The 26,636-nt window shown below is 39.7% G+C and overlaps 1 protein-coding gene across 4 annotated transcripts in view; it reads left to right on the top strand.

Moving 5' to 3' along the window:
- ZDHHC8 (zDHHC palmitoyltransferase 8) overlaps positions 1-26,636 on the top strand; it is a 127,023-nt gene that overhangs the window by 19,645 nt on the left and 80,742 nt on the right. Inside the window, exon 1 of one of the 4 annotated variants that reach the window (XM_080373955.1) lies at positions 1-26,636. This exon is cut by the window's left edge and continues 11,382 nt beyond it; it is cut by the window's right edge and continues 21,875 nt beyond it. The exons of the other annotated variants lie outside the window; for them this stretch is intronic. The gene's annotated coding sequence lies outside the window, so the exon portion shown is untranslated. 4 annotated transcript variants of the gene reach the window in all.

Here is a 26,636-nt window from a genome sequence, read left to right as displayed (position 1 = left end):
CCTCAGAGACATGGGTCTGGACTAAGCCCAACCCCTTTATACAGTACGTCCCTCGATTCCTGTGTAACTTCTGAATCCTCCTTACAGTCATTCTGGGTCTTCCTGGGCTATCTGGCAGTCTCTTGTCCGGTCCAGCTCTTATGCTGGGGTTTTTTTGCTGTTCTCTGTCTCTCTTGACAGGTAACCTCCAGATCAGTCTGTTCAGGTGGATAAGGCCTTTTGCCCAATACATGTGCAGAAGGCGATTCACTCTCATTTGCCTTCTGAAATGCCAGAGTAGAGGAAAAGGATTAAGGATTATGAGGTGCAGTTCAAAATCTACTCTCATCTATTGAGCTGGGGTGGCTTTTATGCGTTAATGTAATGCTTTCTGTATTGAAACTGTAAGTGGTCTCAGTGGGTCAGCATCTTTATTGTGACTCTCATGCATCTGGTATTCTCTCCAAAGGGGCTGACCAACACTTCTATCATCTTCACTACTAAGAAGTTCTGTATTCTTAGTCTGTGAATTTAGTTGATCCAGAAAAGTAAGCAGAGTTGGGTCTGGTCAACAGGGAAAGAGAAGTCTAGCAATTTGCTACTTACATTGTCCTCTTCTGAACACAAGAGAGCCCTGTTTACTGGAGCGATGCACTGGATCCTGCGATTTTGTGATGAATATGCTTTGTGCTTTTGTTTGCATCTTTCAGAGTGGTTGTTTATTTTTGTTGCTTCAACTGCTTTGGAAATGAGGAAAAGCTATTTTGAGTGTAATATCTACTTGACATTAAAAAAGTATCTCTTCTTGCCAGTTTTCTTTTTGGTTCCCCTAGAAATACTTTTCTGTTGGGCTGCTTCTGCCATTGTGTATGTTGTGATATGTCTCCAAAACAGCATACTGTGGATGCTTGCATGTCTGATGAGGGATTGATTCCCCTGGGCATATAAATCTTGCCAACTCTTCAGTTAGAAAACTTAAGGTTTTAATATACGTTTTGTCTTCTATTCCTAGTTTAGCCTCTTCTTTTGGAAGGCGTTTCATTGAAGAAGGAATGATGTACTGTGGGGTGGGGTTTTTTGTTGTTTTTTTTTTTTATTTTTTGTTTTTAAATGAAGAGTTTAGTTATATTGAGATAGTTAATTAAACAGTCTGCGTTTAATCCAATTCACTTCTCACTCTTTCTTACCATGCCTGCTTAAATAACTTGATGAGGCTGTATAAGAATTATACAGATGGAACAAAGTCCATCTAAAGTGAAAATCTGATTCTGATCTTCTGACGTGCCAAGTAAAATCTTACTGCAAAGTGATGATTGCGAGGTATTCAAGTGACTGCATGCTTGGTTTAAATCCCTTGAAGGGCAGTTGGTTGTCCTGGCTGATTGCATTACTTCAGCTGCCTCTATCATCCTGCACGTCCTTACCCTTCTGCAAGGTCTGTCTGCTGCCTAAGGACAAGATCCTGTTCCATAACCTCGAAGTGATGAGCTTTACAACAGAAAAAAAAAATAATTCTTCAAAGTCCTCTTGGAAATGACTGTATCATTTTGGTTAAAGCCTTAAAGTGGGACAGGTTATTTTGCTTGAAGGAGAGAGCTAGCAGAAACACTGCAGTCTATCAGTTAATCAACTTGGCAAAGTGATTTAGAATGGAATGTCATGCAGCTTTGCTGTGTACCTGTGCGCACTCAGAGCCATCAACAGATAATCTGAACATGCTCCCATTGACTTTCCCAGTGGCTGCTAGATTTTAGATGCTTCTCCTCAAAAGTTGGACTTTGTAATTTTCTAGAAGTACTGAGCCTATCCTCTGAAAGTCAGTCCTCTTAAATCTGCTTCTTCCATAGGGTGACAGTCTTAAAAAGGCCTTGTTTACTTTTTGTTTTTCTGAGTTCAGAAAACAGTGATTCGAACTAAATTATATCTTTCAGAAGACACTTCAGACAATTTACCAGTCTGCCTTTGTTTAATTGGTAGGAGGCAGGATGGAAAGACAGGGGAGTATAAGATGCTGCTATTGTGAATTAATCTTGCAATAGGCAAGGATTTCTTTAATTTTCCTCCCATCTTAATGTTTAGACAAAGGAAATGTATCTAAGGAAGAAGTGGTAAGGGATGTTTTGATTTCCCATGGCAGTAGCACAGAAAGGATTTTGGTTTCTTCAAGAATATAAAAATGCTTGACTAACACTTCCCTGACTTTACCTGTGATATTTTGAAGGCTGTGGGAGGGAGCTACATCAAGGGAGGCCTAGACTAACTCACTCCTGACTTTTACTCTGTACTGTAGTAGCCTTGCCTGGGTCCATGTTCTGAAAACAGAAACCTGTCAAAAGTCCATCTAGACTGAATTCCCGAATTATTATTAGCATTCCATATGCAGATTAGCTTTCTTTTTGTGCTTATTTAATCACATCTTGGAGATAGCCTCCTAAAAATATAATCAATAGATAAACACAGGATGATTGCTGTACTAGGCATGCTTAAAATAGCCATATATTTGAAATCTTAATTCTTTATTTAAAATTAAATAAAATAGAAAGGAAAAAAAGTTAGAATCCCTAAGGGGAATGTACTGCATGTTCAGGTCTTTTGTCATGGCCTATTTTATTTGCAAATATAAAAAAAATATTAAAACTGCTTGTGTTCTAGAGCTACAGCTAGTCCAGCATTCTCTGTCATTCTTCCACAATGTGACAATAATCCAAAAAGCATGCTTCTGTGAAGATACTGTGAGGTTTTAGGCGCATTATATTATAAATGTGTATCTGGAAATAAACTGCCCACCTCCATTTTTGGATGAGCCTTAAAAGAAGATGCAGGCACAGTAAAACAGACTTGTTTAGTGACAGTTCAGCATCACTTCACTTGCCATGTATGATCACCCTATCAAGAACTGCATCCTGCTGCGATGACAGTTTGCTGGAAACTCTCCACAGATACATTGGAAGTTGGCTGAGCCCCAGCTCCACAAATTAGTGGTCAGAAGAGACTGTTAGTAGGGCACAAGTCTATCCAATTTGTAGTGTTGATTTGATTCTTTTTTTTTTTAATTAACACTTTAAGAAGTGTGTCAGCAGAGTGCCAAAAAGACAAGAAATGATCAGCTAAAATATTTTATTGCAGCATATGATGTTATTATGGGAACATGGTACTTTGATACTGCAATATTTTTCTTTGTTATTTTTGTTCATTTTATGGTCAGCAGCAATGTAAAATATTCTGAATAGTCTTCAAAACAAATTCTGTGGGTTTGCCCTACACACACACACACACACACACACACACCCATCTCTTTTTCCTGGATTCCCTTAAAGTCCAGTGTCTTTAATGAATTTGAAGCCAATAATTTTTTTCCCCCTCTTTAAAAAAAATATTCTGCAACATCGCTCTGTGTGGTGTCTCTAGCTTAAAGATGTGATTGTAGCAATTAGGTAAGGAAGTACAATAGTCCATAGTCCTTTCTAGATCCTGAGAGTATAGTCAGGATTAATAAAATCTGGCTGGCTGATTTTTGATGAAATGATCTTTCTCCTTATTTTTATTTTTAACCATAATTTTTTTCTTTATATTTTTTTTTAAACTGCCAGTTCCTCAGTGCTTTGTGTGATTCTTGTTACTACTCTATCCATTCCTTCAGTATTGCATTGCAAGGGTAGTGAATGTCAGGCTGAAAGCTTGAAAGATCAGAGCTAGTGATGCCAGCAATTTTAAATGCACCCTTGCTTATGTTTCATGTTGTAATGCCTCCTATAGAGCTGCCAGTTTATGGCTTCAGATTCTGGAAATATTCTGTTCAGGCAGACTGTGCCAGGTGCTGGAGGCATCAATATAAAGCAGGCTTGCTGTGTTAGGAGTCTATACTGTTTACAACCCTGCATGGAGTAGGTGGGATGGATTCCTATTCAAGACTCTCCTTTACCCTACTGGGCTGACCTCGGTTGGCGGCCAGATGCCCACCCAGGCACTCTCACATTCCTACCTCTCAACAGGAGAGGGGAGAAAATAAGATGATAAAGTCATAGGTTGAAATAAAAACAGAGACATCACTTACCAGTTACCATCATGGACAAAACGGACTCAACTTGGGGAAAAGCTGCGCCTTCCTTCTCACAGGCTGTTCCAGTGTGGGCTCTCCACGGTTTGCAGTTCCTGTCAGGAGACCTGCTCCATGTGGGCTCTTCTCCACCGGCCACACTGCCTTCAGAACATCCCCACCTGCTCCAGCGTGGGGTCCCCATGGGCCCCAGTGTGGGTATTGGTGCCACCAGAGCCCCCTCCACAGGCCCCAGTGTGGGTATTGGTGCCACCACAGCACTCTCCACAGGCTGCAGGAAAGTAAACTCTGCCCCGGCGCCGCAGCACCTCTCCCGCTCCCCCCCCCAGGTGCTCGCAGGGCCATTCCTCACACTTTTTTTCCTCACACTGTGCAGGTTTTGCCCTTTCTAAGTGTGCATTCCCTGAGGTACCAGCAGCCTTGCTGTGCCCTGTGGCAGGAACCGGCTGGAACTGGTGGGAACGGGCGGGAACTGCCACGGGGCAGCCCCAGCCTCTCTTCAGAGCCGGCCCTGGCCTCTCCTCACAGGGGCAGCCCCGTGGTTGCTGCCACGGTGTGTAAACACAAACCCCCCAGAAATAAAAACTTCTTCGTCCATGTTCCAGCAGTTCCATGTTTATGTGAGTCTTTACAGGCAGGAGGAGGAGACTGTGACAAAGCAATGATACCGACAACAACAACAAAAAAAGCCCTTTTGACCTTCCTCATCCACACCTGTATCACCAAGGTCAGTCAAACACGTTGGAAGAGAAATGGATTTTGTTATTTTTTTCTGCATAGGAACCACTTGGGTTTTAGTAGCTCTTAACAAACACTCTTCAGGAAAATTATCTAATGTGAGAGTGCAGTGATGGCTCACTCTGATTTATGAAATTTCTCAGAATTTCCAGTGTGATTCTGTGAGTCATGTTAATGTGGCTTCTTCAGTTGTGACTCAAGTATCTTCCATTTACATAGACAGCTTCCTTAATAGCTTCTCTGTCATGGTCTGGGGGTTGTTGGAGTCTGAGCTGGGAGCTTCATTCAAGCACGAGATGTGAGCTGCTGGTGAAGAGAGCAGGGGCAGAGGCTGGAAACCGCTCGCTGCACCACCCCCCCACCCCCACCCCCAAAAAAAAAAATAAGGGCTGGCTGCAGGTATTGCTGTGGAACCTCAAAAGTCAACTGCATTAATTCTGACTGGCTGCTTAAAAGCCTTGTCGCTTTTGCTAACCTCATAAAAAATGTGACGTTTTCTTTCGGTTTTAACACCTGTTAAATGCTGGGTTTTGGTTACAGGGCTGAGATTTTGAGAGCAAACTTTCAGAGAATATCTACCTCTCCTCTGGGGGTGAGAAAAGGTTTAAAGATGTTGACACTGCATACGCTAGCATCCATGTAGCAGAGGGACAAAATAAGAAACATTTACCACAGCTTTCCAGGGATATGTTTGGGTAACTTTGGCAGCTGTACCCTATTATTGGAGAGGAGAGTACACAGAACGGGACAAGGAGGAATAATAATCTTCTGTCAATGTCAGTAAAAGTGACTAGGTCAAAAGCTCTGTGAAGAATGGAGTTTCCAGAGCAGAAATACTAAAGCTTTGCCCAGTTCACAGTTTTTTCTTTTCCTACCCTGAAGCACTCTATCATAATTGCCTTTGCTCATACTGTACCTGTCAAGACATGACACTGTTATGCATTAAACTCAGTGGGTGTGACAGCATTGTGCTTCACCCTGCCAGAATGGAGGTACCATGTGTCCATCTTCTAGTACTTGCCCTGGTCTGCTAGCTTTTTATTTTTATTTCCCATAATCTATTGATAATGCCAAACAGTTATATTTTAACTGTTTCCCCTTTGGCTAATTGTCCTGTAACATAGTTGTAAATGATTTCTGTGTTCCTTGTACAGATGCATGAGCATGTCTTCTTGGCACTGTTTTTGCCTGATGCCAAGAGATCTGGTGGGACTGCCTGGAGCCATCTGATCCGAATGCCTTGGGCAGGGTTGGGTATCAGTAGAGAAACTTGGCTGTAAAACCTGTGGTATGCATGTAGGCTTTGAACATTGTGAACAGCTGATCCTGGCTTGTGGTGAGCTCACTGTGTATTGGACAGAGAAAGAAGTTGCCAGGGTTGTTCTGAACATCTGTTTAGTTATTCAGCAGTTTTTCAGTGCTGAAGGTACACAGAGGTAAGTAGACATTTTTAAACCTAACTAGTGTCTATAGCCAGATTCACCTTGCGTGTATAAATACCTGATGAAAATACCTACTTCTTCACAACACTGTTGTTCAGGAAACTGGAGGAAGTCAGTTATGGCATTCTGGATTTTTTGGAACATTTCTACTGTTTGTAGCCTGGCTTCCTAAAGAAATGAGACTTTATTATGTTCATTTGTCTGTCCATTTCTTCCATTCTGGACTTTTAAAACCCTTACCCATTTCTATCAAGTTCAATAAGGGTGCTGAAGCCTTTAAGATGATAAAAGAAATACGGTGGCTGAGCATGGGAAAGAAACCATGGATTATTGCCCTGGTGAGGGAATAGCTTTCATGTGAACTCAACACTTGTATTTGGACAGATCTCCAAGTTTGCTGTCTTTATTGGAAAACTGTTTAACCAGGTCTCAGGTACGATTTCCTTTGTTTGCCTGCTAGTGGAACAACGTGAAGGGAAACTGGAAGAAGAGTCTCTTCAGGTTATCGGATAGTATTCTGAAGGAGGATGTAGAGGAGACTGCTATGTATGTATACAGAGGCAACATACAAAGGAGAAAGTTGTAAAAAGTGTGAGGAGTCAGCACCAGGGTGGGGATGATGTTACACAAGGACACAGGATGCATATCCATGGGAGGCATTTGTTCATCGGCTCATGAAATTTGTTATTTCATCTTAATATAGAGAAGTTCTCAGATCACCTCCTTGTATAATTAGAAAAAATACATTGGATGTAAACCCAATTGACTGTCTCCTTCCTGGGCCCCTTTAAAAATACCGGAGAACTGCTTTTAATGCTTCTGTTTATTTTGGTACAGTATGCAGACTGCTGGAAATATGTTTATAGCACAGTCTAATGAGCCGAGGCTCCTCTCTAAGATTCCAGTGCCTCATGACTGGGTAGAAAAAGCTGATGCTCTCTAAATATGTATTTATGTCATGCTCTGGCTTGCGCTAACAGTTAATGCCATGAGAGATGTTTAATGCCACCTAAGCTAAGCTTAAGCTGCAATTGTTCCTCAGCATATAATACAGAATGACCCTAGTTACTGCAGCATTAATTTACTTCTGCGGTAGTCAGATTTATCAATACCTGGTCTGTGTTGGAACTTCACCAGTTATATTTGGTCATCTGAGTTTAAGTTTGATGACTTCAAGGGAAATAATTTTAATTTGTTGTCTACCTGTGAAGCACAAATTCCAGATTAACTTTGAAATCTGGTTAATGTTATAGATGCAAGAAACCCAAGTATATGAAAATAGTGTTATTTACATTGAACTGGAGTTATAACTGTGCTCTGAGTGCCTGGAGCAAATGTAAGTGAGGTATAAGCTGCTCTTCACCATTCTGACAAGCTTTCTACCCTCTTCAATCCAATGGTTTTAATCTCTTATTCTTCACAATTCTTTTCTGAAAGGAAGTGCATTTTGCCTGATGCACAATTTTTTCATTAACTGGAAGAAGTTTTGCGGACTGCACTTTTTGATAGAAATGTCTTCTACATCAGGGAGAAAGATATTGAAGCGTAAATAGAAGTTTGTTTTGAAACACAAGAATTATGCTAAACATTGAACAGACAGTCTTGATGGTGTAAAACTGAAGTTCTTTGGGTCAAACTTGCTGCTTCTGCTCTCCCTGTCCATGTGAATATCTTCTGCCTTGTTATTTGTGTCTTGTAAGGAGCTGGTGCTTACTCTCTCTTTTCTCTCTAGGGTCAGACAATTGAGCTTGCCAGCTCTTTCTACCTGAAATCATACGATACGGAAAAGCTGGCATTCTCTTCCCTTGCTCTCCCAAATCTAAAAACCCACTGCAAAAGCTTTATTGCAATTGATAGTTTGCTGTTAGTGCAGCTAGCTTAGAGTATGGAGAATTTTGCTTCAGTGCAGTTGGAAGGAACCAAATGGCAATGTTTTCCAGTGTGCCTCTGAAAAGTACCTATCTTATGTTCGCTTTTAAATCTCATGCAGTCAAAAAGCTAATATTAGTAATGAACTATTAAGGCTGGCTGGAGAAAAGAATTTATTTGGGGTATAGAATAACTATTTTGTCAGGGTTTTGGCCAGCCCTTCTTAATAGGAGTAGTAGTTAAATCTTTCTGAATTTCAACAGAATGTAGGCATTTTAGATGATTTACAGGTTTTCTGAAAACACTATTATCATACCATGACAGCATTTTAATGAACTACTTTTTTGAATTATAACTGGAACTGATATCTGCTGGAGTAGTAGCCCTTTTGGTCTGTAGGAGAGTTGTTGCCAAGAATATATTGAATATTTGAAGCCCAAATTGGATGCAGTGAGTCTAGCTGGCTCATTCAAGAACTTGTTAGCAAAGCATAAAACTCCTACTGGAGCAAACTCATCCTTTGCTTTCGAAGAACATTCTTATTCTCTACTAACAGGTTGAAGATTGTTTAAGCAGTTTTGGGGGAAGGAATGTCCTTATGTGTGCATGCTGGGTGCCTTTAATAGACCACTGTCTGGCTGGGGCTTTACAGTGATTAGCTGTGTGGTGCATAGGGCTTGTCTTCCGCCTTACTACTATACTCCTTACTTCTCTTTTTACATGCTGAAATTACTTAAGAGTGGCAGCTTCTCCGAGGCACAGCCAGATGGCTGGATACACGCATCACCTGCTGAAAGGGAGGGTAGTATTGCATAGAGGTGACTCATAGGCACCTTAAACTTACTCTATTATAAGCAGAAATTGCAGCTTCCTGAAGCAGCCAAACATGACCTTTGGGTACCAAGTTCCACTTCAGGAACTTAAAAAAGAAACAACTGACGTTTTTTCTGAGTGTGTGGCAATGCATAAGGCTGTTGTCTTATTCTGGGGTGCACTAGACTATCCCTGCTCTTCACTTAAGTGGTTTTTGCTTAAGCAGGTGAGGCCCACAGGAGCAGTGTGGGAATGATTGACTATTTAATCTGTGCTCTTTTAATGAACTAACAGACAGTGCTGTTCCTCACACCAGTTGTTTTTGCTGGCTTATAGGACAAACCTGTGTAGGAGGGAGGAGGAGCAGCAAGAGGTAAGGTGAATGAGTGCTTTGGTCACAGTTCTGGTTCTTTGTTTGGCATTGGCAGTTTCAGAAGGGTGCTCAGGGGGCTGGAATGGGGACTTTGCTTCCCAGGCATGATGCGTGAGAGACCTTTCTTTGAAGTCCTTGGGCAGCAAGAGAGAGAGCCTATCCTGTTCCATCCTGTTTTGTTTCTGGGGTGCAATATGATCTAGAGTGGCCAGAGACAGGTGGACTGTGTCAGAGGTCCAAAAGAAGAGGCTAATCAAAATTCAGATCCTAAGGCTTAAACGTTTATTACACATGTGCCAAGCTATATAAAAAGCCTGTCCTGTGTTAGCTATTTTGAAACACGAGCAAAATTAAGGGACTGTCATGCATCTGTTGCTGACTTAAGTTCTTTCTCTGTGCAAGCAATTTTATTGATTTAAGGTAGTGCAAAGGAGTATTTGGAATTTTAGTGGCACTATTGTGGTTTTGTGTCATCCTGAAAGAATTATGAAGTCTTGAATAAGCAAATAATGTGAAGGACTGATAAAATAATGTGAAGTCATTGTATTTAATACAAAGAAGCAATCTAGTTACAATACAGGGGGTTTGCATACCTGGTCTGTCACTGAACAGCAAATGGGTACAGAGCAAATTATTTTTTTATATATATATTTGCCCCATTTTCTTGCATCTGTAGTACAACAAAGAAAACCTAAGTGATAAACTGCACTACAATGATTACCAGTCGCATTCCCCTGGCTGTGTGAACAATCGATCTTCTTAAGCAGGTGCTAGTATGGATGGAGACCAGGACCGGGGATTTCTGTGTTGTAATTTTCAGGTTCTTCAATCACTAGTGTGTACTGCATGATTTTTATATTCAAGTTACAAAATTTGAAAATGTACATCCTCAAAAAGTTATGTTTTTTATGAAAAATGCAGTTTACTTGGCTGGATGATTGTTCTTGTATCTGCTTTGTGGTAAAAGGGAGTAAGTACTTGGCCTTGATAGGCTCTTGCACCAAGTGTTCTCTTGAAAACAACAACAAAAAATATTATGGCCCATACTTATTTTCAGCAGGGCCTTGTTTGGAAGGCAAATAGGACTTCAAATTAAATAATTGCTCTCCATGGATTGAAAATATGTTTTTTCTTCTCCCATGTATACTGCCTTGCTTGCTCAGTGCTTCAGTGTTACACTAAAATCTTAAGAGCCAGGATGTTGGGTTAATCAATGAAAATGGTTTTAATTGATTGCTGTGGAAAGAAAAGAACCAATTGGTTTAATTAAGCCAACACCATGTATACCTAGAAGAGTGACTATTGATCTGCATCTTTTTAATTAAAATAAAGAGTTCACAGTTTTTGTAAAACCTTGGCTCCCTCACTTGCTGGTTTGTGTAGGACTTTACCAACTGCCAGTGTGCCCTACAAAGCAGCTTCATTTGGCAGACTCTCAACCAGTGACACCTGGGACTGGCATGCAGGCACAGGGGAGCAGAATACAGAGTTCCAGCTGGGCTCAGAGAACAACAGTGCCATGAAATGACACTTAAATTTTCTGCTGCTCGTTCCTCTATTTGAGTAGCAGGCTTGTCTGGAAATCAGATGACTAAAGCTGTAGGAAGCCACTATTCGTTCTACATACTACTTTTTAAACAGATACTTTCGGGGGGGATCCTTCCCTCTGATGGTTTAACATCTCTTTTTACTGTTTTTAGCTTCTCTATTTATTTTGCTCTGTCAAAGTAGAGCAGATCACCTGTCCATGTGGGAGATTTCTATGTTGACACCAAGGCTTGAGTTAGAAGTAGAAAGCTGCCCAGCTTTGGACTGCTGGAATAAAAAAAAATAGCTGTAATATAGTCCTGTTAAAAGCAGGTACTTTCAGATGCTTCTCAAGCTCAGTCGATCTTTCCTGTCTCTCAGACTTGCTTTCCTCACTTCCATGTGCAAAGCTTCCAGAAGTGGGGAAACTGATACAGGCTATTCTAATCTTTCCGGGCCATTTTGAATACTATGTGAATAGGAGGAAAAACATAGGAAAGCAAGACTTCAAGCAGTAAAATGGATACTTCTGAGCCTTGAAGACTGAAGCAAGGAGTGAAATAGTTACTAAGAACTGTAACAGTTGTCGGACATTTAATGATTGGCAGAAGCTGGCTTACCCTGTGCCGCTTCTGAAAAAGGTAGCATACCTTCTCCCCTGTAGTGGCACTTTACTCCTTTTGTGAGCCAGCACTTGTCTTCCTGTGGCAGAGTGCTGCTGGTTTTCATCCAGATGTGTTTCCCCGATCCAGTTTGCTGTGTAGCCACTAGCAAAGAGCGCTGGACTGCTCTCTCTGCAGTTGTCACTGGTGTTGGCGTAAAGTTTTTGTGAAACTATGCCCTGAGCCTCTCTTGTGCATGAAATCACTGTTTTGTCATTTAAATTACAGGTTGTAGTGACAAGCTACCTTAATTGTAATTATCCCCAACACTTCCATTGTAAGACCTTAGGTTTAATTCTGTGAAACTAGCAGTCTGGGTCAAGAAATACACTTCATGCTGAGGGGTTTTGCGCGTGGTTAGGGTAAACCAGAATAATGTTAAGAAAAAATGTTTTGCCTGTTGGAAACTTCAAGTTCAGGGAGAGTAAACCTTAGGGACTTGAAATGGGACAGCAGGCTGACTTTTGTGCTAGGCTTTTGTCTGTCCTCATGAAGATCTTCTTAAACTTGGCCAAGTTTTTAAATCTCTACAAAGAGCTGTGGGGGTTGCATTCAGTGGCTGACTGCTACAGTCTCTTAGTGCTTCACCCTCACAGCCTGCTGGCTCTGCTACCTTGTCCTGAGGAGGCAGCTCTCCGCACTGTGGAGGAGACACGGAGCAGTTAGGACACTTCTTGTACGTGGCTCTTCATTCAGGCTTTGGAACTTGCTACCATCAGAAATGAGAGCAGAAACGTTTCCTCATGTGCTTCCTCTTTGGTTCTATGGTGGGCAATTGGGGAGCAGGGTGGGTGCAAGGGGAAGGGGAAGAGCCTGAAGTAGCTCAGTAAGCTGTTTTCAGATCAGTTTGTAGTGACTCCAGCTTGGTTTTTTTGAAGAGCGATGTAATATACTTAGGAGTTTTAGGTCTGAGTGCTGTCGTGTTATGTTTGCATTGCAGCTTTCACTGACTGCAAAATGCCAAGGTCCTTGAAAAGTCAGGTTCTTGGGGACACACAATATTTTGGGTTCCCATCTGCAAAATCAAACTAAGACAGAGATTATAACAACTCATAGGGTGTTACAATGAAAAATGTTAATGTTAGCAGAATGTTCATATGAAATTAATTATAACAGAACATCCCAGAAGGAGAACAATTCTGTATTGAGTACAGAACGTGCATAGCATGCAGCAAATATGGCCTGGGGCCACACGTTGACTGGGTACAATGATACTTAACAGCTACCTGCTCTGCAAGCATGCTTAAAGTAGCAGCAGCCCTTTAGGGAACAGAGGCAATAAAGAGATTAAATCTGGCCCTCTTTGTTACATGCAGGTGACTTTAAAGATTCATGGACAGTTTTATCCAGCAGTCCAATTTTCTGAGCACTTGCTTTATGCCAAGGTTGTCACTTTAATATATTTTAAAAATATGATGATGAACTTCCAGTGCCAAGTTGCAAAAACAAGAGCTGGGCTTGGGGCTGTTTTTTTTCTCAACTATTAGTTTGGGGAAGGTGAGAAATCTAATATTGTATCTATAAAGTAGAAAAACTTAGATGTTATTAAGCAATTTGCGTTGCCTTGTATTGATCTGGGTTGTTTCAGTGCATTTTACCTCTTTATTGTCAGAATCATCACAGCTGATTTCAGTGAGTAAGAGATGTTACAGCATGCAGAAATATTAGGAAAAATGCTTGCTTCCCCAGAAACTACATTGAAGTCTATTAATCTTAGCACACAGTCTATTTTTATAAATAGAATTATGGGTTTCGGTTTGTTGTGGTCACATTTCTTCAAGACTAACTTGGATGGTTCCATCTCTCACTTCTAAAAAAGGGGATTGTATGATGTATTAAGCAGTAAGCAGTATCATAAATTTAAGTCTTATATTTTAAGAACAAAACCTTAGGCCTCCTTGCATTCTTCATGAACAGAATTTGTAATATTTCACAAGCTTGACTCTTTTGCAATCCTTTATGACCTTATAAGTTGTGGGTTTATGGGTTTGAGTTCAAAAAATTATTATTTTTTTAATAACTTCAAATAGATTGGGTGAAAGTAATTATTGTTCTTTGAAATAATTACAAGCATAGCAACTATTTGAGACAGAAATAACTGGGATTTCAAATTCTTGCATGCAAAGCTATTCATCAACTAAATAAATCAGTCCCTGATGGAAGAGGGGGAAGAAGTAATCACCATGCTTTTGTGGCACAATAAAACAAGGATATTGTGTCCTAAAAGTCCTACTGCACGGATTTGAGGTATCTTTTTTATTCCTCTATTGTTTTTAACTAAGTATTAGGGGCAGGGAGGGAGGCCAAACTGTGTGTGTCTCAGACTGCAAGATAAGGATAAACGATTTCTTGCCTAAATGTAGTTAGTTCCCCACGTTGCATAAAGAACTTCATAAAGGTTTTTAGAATAAAAGATGTAGCGTGTGTGAGAAGGCTAAATGGATTAAAAATCTAGCACAATTTTGGTTTTGATGCAATTTTGATTTTTAGAAATGACTAAGAAAGGTACTTCCTGCTGGAATCAAATGGGTGGACATGAGTAGAACAGGAGTACATGCATGCTGCTGGGAAAGTGGTACTGTTCTAGTCTGGACTAGTATAATAAATATTTCTTTATTCTGTTGCAAAAAAGAGCTTGGGAAGACAAGAAAATTAAATTGTTTGATATTTAGACTTCTGTATATCCTGATGTTTGTTGGTTTGCATTATGAGAATTGTGGGTTTCTGTCTGTGTTGATGGCTGTCGCCTCTATGTCTCCTGGTTGCATAAGCAACAAACCATGTGCTTAAAGCTTGTTAAAGAACAGAAGGAAACGTTTGGACCATTTATTTTGAAAGATAATTATTGCTCTAAGCAACCCCTCAAAGTTTACACTTAAAATTAACACTCTTACATTTATTTGAGTGTAAACATATGAAAAATGTTGTGATACTGAAAAAGAACATTTAGACTAGGAGTATCTTATGAAGCAGTCACGAGTTTTAAATCATGCTTGCTCTTGCAGGAGTCCTGTTTCTTTTCTCTGTATAGATATGGGTAAATAGTTCAAATTTTGATTGTTTGAACTCTAGTCAGGGAAGAATAGTTCTACTGTGGGGCAACTTTGAAGGTTTTAAAATTTGCTTTTCTTCCAGAATTAAGCACGATATTCTGTAAGATGCCAAGCCACACTTCTGATAGTCATGGGATTTTTCAGTTGGACTCCTGCATGCCTGGAGCTTGGTCTTAAGACAAATTTAATACAAACTTAAAACCTGTTTTCGCTTCAGCAAAAGAAGCAGAATTAGATTTAGTCAATATCATTATGATCTCAGATACCAAACTGAACTAAACTAAGCATTGCCTTGGCTTCAGGAGGGTTTATAATTGTTTCTAATGTTTAATGCTTGCTCTCCTCCCTTTAATGTAATTTGTTTGTGGAAATGTAAAAGCCCAGTAAGTGTTGAATCATCTCATCAAAGAAGTGTTATTCTAATCTCTTTTGACAGGGGAAGAGGAGGAAAAGGGAAGAAAAAGTCCGCATATCCTACACTTGGGAAAGGGTTTTTTGAGAAACCTTTTACATTCTCAAGCAAATGCAAGCATGCAGATGGTTCCTTCTGTCTGCTTCCTTGTCTTCCCATGTTGTGTACTGTATGTGTAGAGTTGTTTTAAAGTTCAGCACTGCTTAACCCTCCCTGCCCCCTTTTATGCATTTTTTTTATTAAGTAATAATTCACAACAGGATATGATGATGATGTCCAATTCAGCCACACCTAATCTGTGCTGGGACACACTGACTTCATTCATTTGTAGGTGTGGTGATTATTAGACAGTTTGTCACCACACCCTGGAGTGTTTTATTGCAATCATAAAGTGATTCAGCTAAAGGAAACATCTCTTCTCTAGAGGAAAAAATGGTAACTTTCTATTCTAAAAGAACTCATTCCAGGAATGAGTAGTGTAGAAATTTCACAGCCTGGAATAATCATTGCACTGGTACCAAATATATAAAGAATTGCATGGCTTTTCCCATTGAGTAGCAGTGCACCTCAATATTTTAAAATAGTTATCTTGGGTTGTATGTTTCTGAATTTTAATCAAATCTTGTGTAGAATGGCTGAAGGGAGGGCTCGCATTTCTCCTCTTCCTCTGGCATAAGGAAAGGCTCATTTTATTGTGTGAACTTCTTTGTGGGCGATCCAGAAGGGAAACTGCTGAGCTTTGGAAGTGGAAATATTTTACCTTTTGGCTGGGAGGTTGTTCATGGAACAGAGCAACATTGAAGGATAAGAATAAATACAGTTCATGTGTATTTCTGCTGAATATCGATGTCTATTGGATCTTGAACATCAGTTCAATTTACAAAACTCTTTTGTCTGCTGTTAAAAGAAGCCTCTAACTTGATCAGAAATTATAAAAAAAACCTGTTGTGCCTTGTAGAGCACCAGAAATGCAGCTGAGCAGACTGAAGTATTTTCAAATTCAGGCTTACTGGAGAGAGCTGGACTTAAAGTCACTTCCAAGTAATTAAGTTAGAAGGAAAGACCTTTTTAGAATAGCATAAGGGATGAGCCATATTAAGATGTGCTAGTTTCGTACTGTGAATGCAGCTATGCTACTGAGATTGTTTTCCTTGGTTATAACTAGGGAAATTGGTTAATACTAACCAGCTGGAGGCATGTATTTCCTGTATAAGTAGTAAAGGACATGAAATTCAGTTTAAAGCTGGCTTGTGAGCTTGAGGAAAACAAGACGAGACAAATCATAGAATTTCAAGTAGTGAAGAGATGCTCACGTCAATCCTGCGGCCACCCACAAAGGGTATTTTCCTATATCTTTTACTTTGGCCTTCACCCCATCTTGCTGATAAGACAATGGTGATTTTCCAGAATAGTGCAGGGTAGCTGGGCAGCAAGAGGCTGAATCTCCCTAAAGAAAACTTACTAGATGTCTACCTTAACTGAGTTTAAAGCATGGTAATCAGGTAGTCAGGGATAGAGGCACATCTAATAGAATTCAATTAACTTGATGGTCATATGTTTGTAGAAGACAAATGAGAAGGGAATGATATTGTCTCGCAAACCTGAGTTGTGATGCTGGTCTCACTGTGAAATTTTCTCTATCTTTGTAATAATTTTCTTTTCCAGAAAGGGCCGACAGCTTTGATGTCAGTATCTTTCCCTTCATTTACTTCTGTTGTCAAAAATCTGCTTCTGTTGATACTGTGCTGAATGTCCTTTCCCAAATCCTTACATCTATAGTGTCCTTTCCTGGAAACATTTACGCAGGAGGGAGAGTGTGCTTTGTGAGACCATTTGTCTCAGGTCGTTTCCTCAGTTTTTGCATATAAAATGAAATGTAGGAAGCCAAATATGTTTGTCGTGCATATCTGGTGTATTTTAAAAGCTATTTTTGTTACAAGTGGAGGAGCATTAAGAAATCATGGTTGAAAATGTAGAGAGGCAACAACAGTTGGACTCCTTTGAGGCTAAGCAGTAACATTTATATGGTGTTGATTTCTCTGCATCTAAATTATCATGACTGGGGGAGTGGTCTCCACCACTGTGAAGCCTTTCTTTTCCTTGCAGTTAGTTGTTCCCTGCTGCCAGGCTGGTTTATGCATCCTATCCATGGGAAATCCCTTTTCCCATGAAGAGAATGTAAAAGAAGTCAAGATCTCCCCTTTCCTCCAACCATAAGGCAACGTCCAGCTCCTCTGCTGCACTTCTTCCACCAGAAGGAGGAAGTCTCTTTCTCCACATGTTAGTCTGCCAGGCGGAGTCTGCAGTGGAGTGCAGCAGAGGATCCTGACCAGTGTTCCCTCTGGCCAGCTTTCTTTTCAGGATTCTTGAGTGACTGGAGGAATTAAGCAAAAGATGCTTACATACATCTGGAAGATAATACCTGTTGGGTGCTGTGTAGTATTTTGGATGACTGCCACTTTTTTTAATGCTGCAGGTCCCGTAATGCCTAAGCTTCAGGCAGTTTGATTATAAGACTAACTCTTGGCAAAGATGGTTCTCTTCACATTAAGTGTTTGTGCTACCTAACTGTAAATCATAGACATTTCCTGAACTACCAGCATTTAGGATAATTTACAACTTTCAGTTCTCTTTTTTTCTTTTCTTTTCTCCTTTTAATCATTTTGTACATCTTATTTCTCCATCAGTGTAAAAATACTGTCTGGAGAGCAGTAAAAAAAAATCAGGAGTCTCCCTGTGCTTGTATACAGCAAGGCAGGAAATGGACCTCCTAAGTGTGTGTGCAGGTGTGGCCATAAAAATGCTAGAATGCTATTCTTCATCTGAAATAAGTTATTCTAGTGAAAACCCTGGAGTACTGGAATATTTTGGAACTGAGAAAAAACTAAATTTGGCAGGGTTTTGCTTTTCAGACCCTGCAGTCCCCTGCTCCTTCTCCAGCTTGTTTCTGCTCTGTAGGTTAACCAATGCAACTTTTCTTTTACCCTTAAGTTACTGAAAGCATCGTGGACCGAATAAAGCTCAGCTTTTCTCTCTAGTTGTGAATTTGCCTTATTAGGGGGCAATCAGACAATTTTATACAAGTGCATGACTAACATTGGACCCTTTTTTATAACCCATCTGTCTAGAGAAACAGCAAAATAATCCCATAGTCACATAAAAAGGAATATCATGCTGGTTTCTTTACTTCTTTCCAGTGTATCCCTAATAAAGGGTTTCATCAAAGGCTGGGGAATGATCTGTCTTATTTTGTGTTGCTATTCACCAGTGTAAGTGTGGAGAGGGTTTGACTCTGGTTTTAGTGAAATGATCTCTTTCAAAAGTTGGCCAAATTAGGCTAGTGCAATCTCCCATTTGGGTTTGAGGATCCTTTTGAAGATACTTCATTCTACTGGACATTTCATATAGATGACAAGTCCAACTTACCAGTCTGTTTCACCTTGCATATGTTTATGGGAGAGCTTTGAACTGCTTTTAACAGCTGCACAAATTGTGCGGGTAAGACGCTCTCCCTCGTTTTGAGGCTGTCTGAATATTTTGACCATGGGAACAAGAGCAAAGGCAAGAGCTGTTTCTCTTGCAGAGCTATAGAAATACAACGGCTTAACAGCACATTTTTAAAGGAAGTATACTTTTAAAAAGCATTTTCTGGAGGGAAACTTCACATCAACATTTATTTATCTTCCTCTAGAGGAAGGACTAGAGATGGGGTAATACTTTAATATCACTGAGACCATACACCTCTGTGCCAGCCAGCCCACTATGCAAAGTTCACTCTGTGTTCTTGTGGAAGCTAAAGACCATTTTCTTTTTTGGGAGGATATTTTGTCTAGTCTTTGGCACTTCACTTTGTGTTGGAAATGTAACAGTTTCTTCTTAGGTCATGCATGATTTACAGCAATACTTTATTACTTAGATATGGGAGCACAAAGAATATGTTTGCAGAAAAAGGCCCTGCTTTAGTAGGACTGTAAATTGAGTGAATAGGTGCATTATGGGGAGGCTGTTTTTTCAAGATCTCTAACAGACCATAGTTGTAAAGCTTTCTAAGCAAATGAAAGGAAACCCACTATATACATAAGTGGAGCCTTTTGTCCAAGTTACTACTTGGAAAAATGTTTTATTGGGATAATTCAAATATGTTACTAATTAAAAAGTATTTTTATAAGTTTAGGTTTTCAGAAATTTTATTTGCGTTAATAATTTCTTATTTATTGGTTCAATTTAATGACAACAGTACAATAAATACCCTTAAATAAAAGATACACAAAGATTTTATTGTGTGTTCTCAAGCTATAGTTAGGGGGGAACACCAGTGAATCAGCCAGCAATATGCTTTGGTTGTTGCTTTTCAATAGGAACTTTTTTTTTTTTGAGCTTTGGTTTTGATCAACAAATGGTGAGTTTGCTTTTGGCCCAATTAAAGATCTGTTCTAAAGCCCATGAATTTAATTGGAGTGATTCCAGTCATTTTGAGAGTTCTGCATCTGGCCCATATTTTTAGCACATAGATGATGAAGGGCGGTAGTTAAGCATCTGTCAGTTCTTTCTAGCAAGGCCACATCTGGATTCTCTTGTAGCGTCCTTCTCCCTTATTATAGACTTCAGTCCCACTCTTTGTGGGCCAGGCTTCTATTGTTTTTCATACTCCTATCCTTCCTCTCTTCTTGGACAACCATCATTAACAAGCATGATAAAGTACCGGTGTATAAAACATAAGGTCTTCCAGACTTTGCATGTTTGGGATTTCTTAGTGTGTTTTTTTAAAATTTGTTTTTGCCAACATCTGCCTCTTGTCTCTCACATAGTTGCTGTTTTTCTGAGATAGTGAAGGAGCGTTCCTAACAAAGAACACCACAGATGTAGCTACAAAACTGTCAATTTACTCCCTTGCTGGAAAAAAGCTATGAAGCAGGCTGTCCAGTTAGGATGTTAAGGGAATGAGTTATCCTTTTCCTTCATATCAGATTGTTTTGCAAGTATGTTGTAAATGGGAGCATGTTTTTAGGATACATGTTTTAGGAAAACATTTTCTTACCTGCATAGGTCTGATTAACCCTGCCAGTTTCATACTCCTAATAGACTCTTAACAATCTTAACAATCAAAGAGGTTTGGGTCTGAATTCGTGCAGTTCAAAGTGCATCTGAAAATTAGAATTCCATAAGGTTTGAGCTGCATCAGAGGCAGTGCTGGAACACTAGTGTATGTTGTCACACGTGTCATAACTCTGGATTTAAACAGTCTCGGGTGTAAAATTAGCTTATAGATGTGTTGGATTGGGGAGTCAAGAGCTGCTGATGCCTCACTCTTTTCACAGGCACTGAATGCGGACAGCTTGTGAACACTGTTTATATAATGCTCTTAGAGGGGGAAACTGTTGCATAAACACCACTACTTTATATTGCTGAAGGTTATTGCTTTTGAGCCACTCACTGTTCTTAGTAACTTGCATGAGAGTCTATTAGGTAGGTTTAAGATGAATGCGTTTTTGTGATACGCTTGCTGTTCAGCTGCTGGGATGTTCAGAGGAGTCAGGTGGGAAGGAAGAGGAAGGAGCAGAAAATACCAGAAAAGACTGCAGGGAAAAATTACTGCAAAATTTGTAACTGTCAAAACCTTTAAATAGCTTGCTGTGCCAATAAAACATCAGTTGAAATACATTGCTGCAGAGCTCAGTTCCAGCCAGCCTCAATATTACTAAGAAATGAGGAGTGATCCTGTCTCTCGTTGTGGCACTTGTCACTTAAAAAAAGATTGCTAGATCCATTGTTTGAGGTTTAAATGGGCTGTGAGTCCCATTTTCTTGTGTTAACATTTATGGAATCAGAACACTTAATAAAATGCCGTTTTGGGTGCCTTTCAGTTTCCTGAGGTTTCTAAGACATTTCAGTAAAGGTTTAAGGTGACTGGGTAGGGAAGCAGGAAAATCAACCTCTCTCTATAGTGTTTTCAATGGTTTATGCAGCACTAACATACATTTATACATACACATCACAGACATACATGTGTGGATATATATGTGTGTATGTATATATACAGACACCCAAGAAACCCATAAGAGAAGTAGGACAATTACACTTTGTTCAGTAGAGTCAACAGTTTTGGTTTTTTTTTGTGCAGTTATAAAGCCATCAAGCAGGGACCTGCATTTATCTTTCTTTTTTTTTTCTGTTTCTCCATTACTGTAGTTGATCCAGCACAGCTTATTGTTCCCTCCTCCTGCTGCACCTAAATAGTCTTTTAAATAATTTGTGTGTGAGGGATGTGTGAGTGAAAGCCATGTCCAAACAGGAGAGATAGTGTTTTGAACTTTTCAGGTGTTTGACTAGAGTATTGAAACTGCTCCAGAATTTTGTTTGGCTTGGAAAAGGAAACTGTATTTTTTTTTTTTTAATTAGTAATAAAATCTCTAGGGTGAATTTTGGTGACTGAGGTCTGTTTTTCTGAATTTAAGCGTCAAGCATGTGTACCAGAGATGTATGTCAAGGCAACTGGAATTACTGAGATTGATCCTATGGAAAAATCTTTAAGTGAGGCCATGCCAGAGTGTTACAGGTGTGTTCGGGGCCTTATGCTTTGGTCTGTACCACTTGACTTTGGTCCAAGAAGATATGGATGTCTGAACAATATGCAGGATAGGAAACTCAGCTAAGAAAGTTCTAATAGGGTTGTGATGTTACTGGACATAGCCAGTAATTGTTTTTAATATTTTTATTTTGGATCGTGCTGCAAATTGCTCATTCTTTAACAGCTGAGGTAATTGTATCATAGAATGGGAAGGTTATAGGGAGAGAGGAGAAATAACAGTACACAAGTTGGCATGTGCTGTGAACTCGCTGTCTCTGGCTGGGGGGAAGGATCAAGGGATGTATATCCTTTATACACAGCACAAAGCTGTCTACCAGTGGCTGGGAGCTGGTTAACTGCTAATCCAGGAGCTGCGTGCTGCTGCTGGCTCTGAAGCTGTGGGCTTTACTTGGCAACAGGATTTTGTAGTATTTGGAAAAGAATGGCACTTGCTCTTCTAGTGTCCTTGAGGACTGACACATGCTGTTCATCATGGCTGTGCTGTGCAAAGACTGAGAAATCGCTCCTGAAGGAGGAGAAAGAAATTCTAGCAGGATGAATGTGTAGTGGAAGTATGGGAACTCTTTATATATGTAAAAGAAAGAGTAAAGTGGGCACCTGGAACACAACTTAGTGATATTCTTTGTCAGGTAACTCTTAATACTATCTAATCTGTCAGTGTGTGCAATGGGCTTGCGATTTAATTGTGCAGTACTTGCTGAAAAGACAGAGCTTTGGCCAAGCATTCAGCAGAAGCATAGGAAGAGGCAATAGTCTGGGCTGACCTGCTGGAGGAAATCCTCTCCTGCTGCAATGAAGAATTTACCCAGCTGTACTCTGAAATGGGAGGGCTTGGTTTTGGGCTGCTAGTAGGTGTGGAGGGAGTATTTCATAGTGAGATGAGGGTCTAGGAACAAGACAGTTTAAACTCCTAAAAAATTCTTGCCCTATCCATGAGAAAGTGATATTCAAGCTTCTGCAAGAATTGAAATTACCTATAAATAATGGGATAGGGTGGCTTAAATCAGAACATGTATTTCTGTGCTGACAGTGTTTGACATCTGCTTCTGCTTTAAGCAGGGGCTGAAAAGACTTGGCAAAAAAACCAACCTTTGGCATCACATGCACGGGGAGCTAATAAAAGGCTATAAATCGAGCAAATATAAGGGCCTCTTCACATTGACATTTCCCTTTGAGAAAGCAGTTAGGGATGGGGATGCGGGTGAAATTTTAAAGAAAACACATGCACTGGGAGACTTTGAGTGGATCTCAAACAACAGAAGAGGAATGTATCAGTATTTTCTTGTGGATTATAAAACATCTAGTCTTTAGAGATTGAGCTGGAAGATTTTGCCCCACTGCTGCCTACTTCACAAATGGCTTAGCCTATGGTATGTCTTCCATTTCTGATGAATCTTTGAAGTATACTGTGTTTGCTGGATGAAACACATGGTATTTATGTTTTGACAGCAAAACAAATACCATGTATTCATATGCTTGGACACTAGTCTTTTGAAGAGAAAAACAAAACCCAAACTCAGCCATGATAAAATCTTGGCAGCAAAGTAGACCCAGATGAACTGCATTTTGTATGCAGTACAAAAAAGCTTCAGTTTCTTCCCCTTCTCTGGCTAACTAGCCTTAACACTTTCCAGTGGATAGTTTGCTATTGCTTTCGGGTTATTTCACAGGCTGTAGTTAACTTTGTGCTTACATTCAATATTCTCTTGGTGATAAAATTCCCCTGATGGTTGTAAGGAGAGTCCATGCATGCAAGATGCTACAGGACAAGTAAGCAATGGAATTCTTAAAACAATCACTCTTGGCTAGCATTCAAACTGTTTGCAATGAGTCCTAAAGCACTCAAGACTGTATATGTTTGTACACTGCCTTTGTCAAAAGGGTATTGCTTCACAAGTGGTAATTTTAGGCAGGACTGAAGTGATAATGATTATACTAGGTAAAGTTATAGCTAGAGAAAAATCTTCTGCAAGATTTATTTTTTCTGCTTTGGCAAGAATGTGTTTTTATTCAAGCAATATCTGGAACAGCATTGAGCAAATTTGAACTTCTCAGGATCTAGTGGGAGAAAAGGCAAATGGAGTAGGAAATGACTCAAAAACTCCATGTATTCTTTCCTTTATATCCCTGAGACCGTCAAGGCTTTGAGCTGAAGTCTTTATTTCTAGAGATGGGAGGTTCTACAGGTCTTGTTCTGTAGTCAGCTTTTTAGTTTTTCTCAGGATGTCATCACCCTTCTAGGACAAACTGCATTAAAGGAAGACCTCTGCAATCCTTGGGCTTCTTTTAAACTCTGGCTTCAGTTTGCTTAACTCTTTGGTGTGCATTAGACCTGTTCATTTTAGTGGGATTTAAGCAGGCTCTTCACTGTAACAGGACATTGGTTAGCAAAAAACCAGTTGAATTAATACCTTTTCTGACAGTGTGCAAAGTACCCAGAGAGTTTGTATAGTATTAGCAGTAAATGACTGGTAATTACTCTAGCTTCCTAACCTAGCAGAGACCCTGCATGCTATATTAATCTTCTGACTGTGGAGTGAAACAGGGGAAGGTGTTAGGCTGTGGAGGCTGCAGTGCACGAAGCTTGAAACAAATCTCAGTCAATAGATCATCATAACCAGCTGCTGCCTTTTGATCAGGAGAAACACAAGAATTAATTGACTCAATAGCAGGAAATACATGATCTAATTAGGTACCAAGTAATGTTATTTCTTCAACAGATTTCTGTAAAAGTTTGCAGTTTACACTGCATAGTACTGAAGGACTAGCTTAAGGAAGAGATAGGACTCTTAAGTTTTCAGACAGGCCTATCTTGGGGGCTAGCACTCCAGATACTATGTTTAAAAAGGAGCCGTTTTGAAAGTGTGTCTTCATTCTGGTGACAAAGTTCTGCAGAGGAGCACAAGAAGGTGTGATTAGTGGGAAGGGTTTGGTTTAGGACTGCTGACCAGCTTTCCAGTGTTTCAGACCTTAGTGTTCAGGAAATCAAATGTATGCTTTATGATTTAGCACAATAGACATTGTATATTGATTTTATAATATACCATGTAATAGAGGAGTGGGAAGCTCTGTTTACAGGGAGTGCTATACTTAAAATAAGGACTTTCAGTGAAATTTAATACTTTGAAACATACCTGTGGATACTTTTGAAATCTGCAAGCTTCATGCTAACATCCAGCCTTTCTATGTAGATTACTTGCTGCCCAGGGGTTTTTTAAGCTAACAGATTCAAGATGTTTATTTGGCAGTGTTTAGTTTTAACTGCCTGGATGGCTGAAAAGCTGAGTGCTTTATTATACATCTCATACTGGGACTGGTCTCAATGCTACCAGAGGCGTGTCAGTTTTTCTGCTGTTAAAGTTGCTAGTAAAAGTCCTGGAGCATGTTTTGGCCAACTAGAAAGCATTTGAAAATCTCATCCAAGAAACAGAATAGTGCAATCTGTTATTTTTGCGGGGTGGTGGGTGGATTTACAATGCAGTTGAACAAAATAAGATCTTGCATAGGCTTCTTAGTCTCTGTAGTAATTCTGCTTCCTTGAGAGCTCAGCTATTATTTTGTCTTTTTGTAAACCATCTCAAACAGTACAGATTTAAACCCATTCCTTGAATGGAAATTATCAATTTAGAGCTGGGAAAAGCTGATCAGATAGTAAGTTGCTGTCAGCCACAGCCAATGTATTCAGACCAAAGGCTCTAACTTTGCTGTCTGACTGCAGAGACATAAACCATAGGGTAAGAGATCCCAGGTGTTTCAGAGGTGAATGGGTGATAGATTTGGAGTCATGACTCCAAAATTATCACTTATTTAGCTAGCTGTATATGTTAAATAAAAAGATTTAAACTCTGAAAGCAGATCAGAGTGAATTTTTAGGCCATTTTCCAGTGATACTTATCAGAATGGCTGAGCAAGATTCTACAGAATATTGCATGTCCATTTGAGTGATGATGACAATGAAAAACTCGTGTTTTCTTACTTCTTCCCCCTCTATCCCTGCTCACTGGACTTGAAATCTGGAAAAGGGCTAAATAAATCCTGTTTAACTGTCTCAGATGCTCTGAAAGTTTCAAAAACACTGTGCTTCAGTCTTGTGGAGTACTCAGAGCATTCATTAGTTTCTCCAGAGAGGATGTGTATCTCTGTACTTCATTTGTAAAAGACTGTAAATCTCTTTCTAAAACCCACAAAATACCCAGTGGACTTTCTTTGACAGTAAATATCAATCATATGCATAATTGAATATTCTACTTTTGGAGTTTATACCTGAACCAATATAGAACAGAGTGCCTTAATTTAGCATTCAAGTATTGAAAACCTGGCCTACATTTTGAAATTGCAGGGCTTATTTTCCTAATCACAAAACAATGTATTAATTTGGGGTTTAAAAGAGCATCCATTTTAAGCTGTGATCAGATGCAGTCTATCTGTTTACCCCAGCTGTTTCCTTTCAGCGACAGCATGGTGAGGACAATGGTGGACCTAATTCCTCGTTCTCCATAAGCATGCCTGCAAAGCACAAAACTTTCAAGGTTAGGTGATTTGTACCAAATCTCCTGCCATAACAGCAATGTCTAGATGTAAAGGTAAAAATCAGTGAGTCTTTAAAACCCAACATTCTTAAAATAATATTTGCTTACTAGCTGGAAGCTGAAGTTTGAAGTTCTATTAATAAAGTAGGTTATGCTCAACATAAAATCAGCTGCTACCAAGTGTGCCGCTTCTTAATGAAATGCTTCTGGTAATTCACTGTTGATTTTATGAAGCATTCTTCTGCTTTTACTCCTCTTAAAGCACAGGAGTGAAAGGTTCAGAAAGGGTGTCAGTATTCAGTTAAGTGGACAGAATTTACAGGATAGATACTATAAACTGAAGCAAACATGAGAGGGTAAGCACCTGAAAGCTCTTCAGATGATTTGTGTGGGTCCAGTGGATGCTAGCAAATTGTCCTATTGAGCACAGATAATTATTAAAAACAGTTCTTACTACTTGCTACCTGTTTTGGGGTTGTGTGTGTTTCTCCCCTTCCTCCCTCCTCTACAGAAAAAAACACCAACCCTTTACTGGTGAAAGTATAGCAAATAGGAAGCACTAATATCCCAGTTTTCCAGGACATTATTTACTT

This window comes from Falco punctatus (assembly GCF_963210335.1).
Source record: "Falco punctatus genome assembly, chromosome: 1".
In the NCBI taxonomy this organism is placed as follows: Eukaryota; Metazoa; Chordata; class Aves; order Falconiformes; family Falconidae; genus Falco; species Falco punctatus.
Note: the sequence above shows the minus strand (reverse complement) of the source record. Positions and strands in the feature narration are given on the sequence as shown.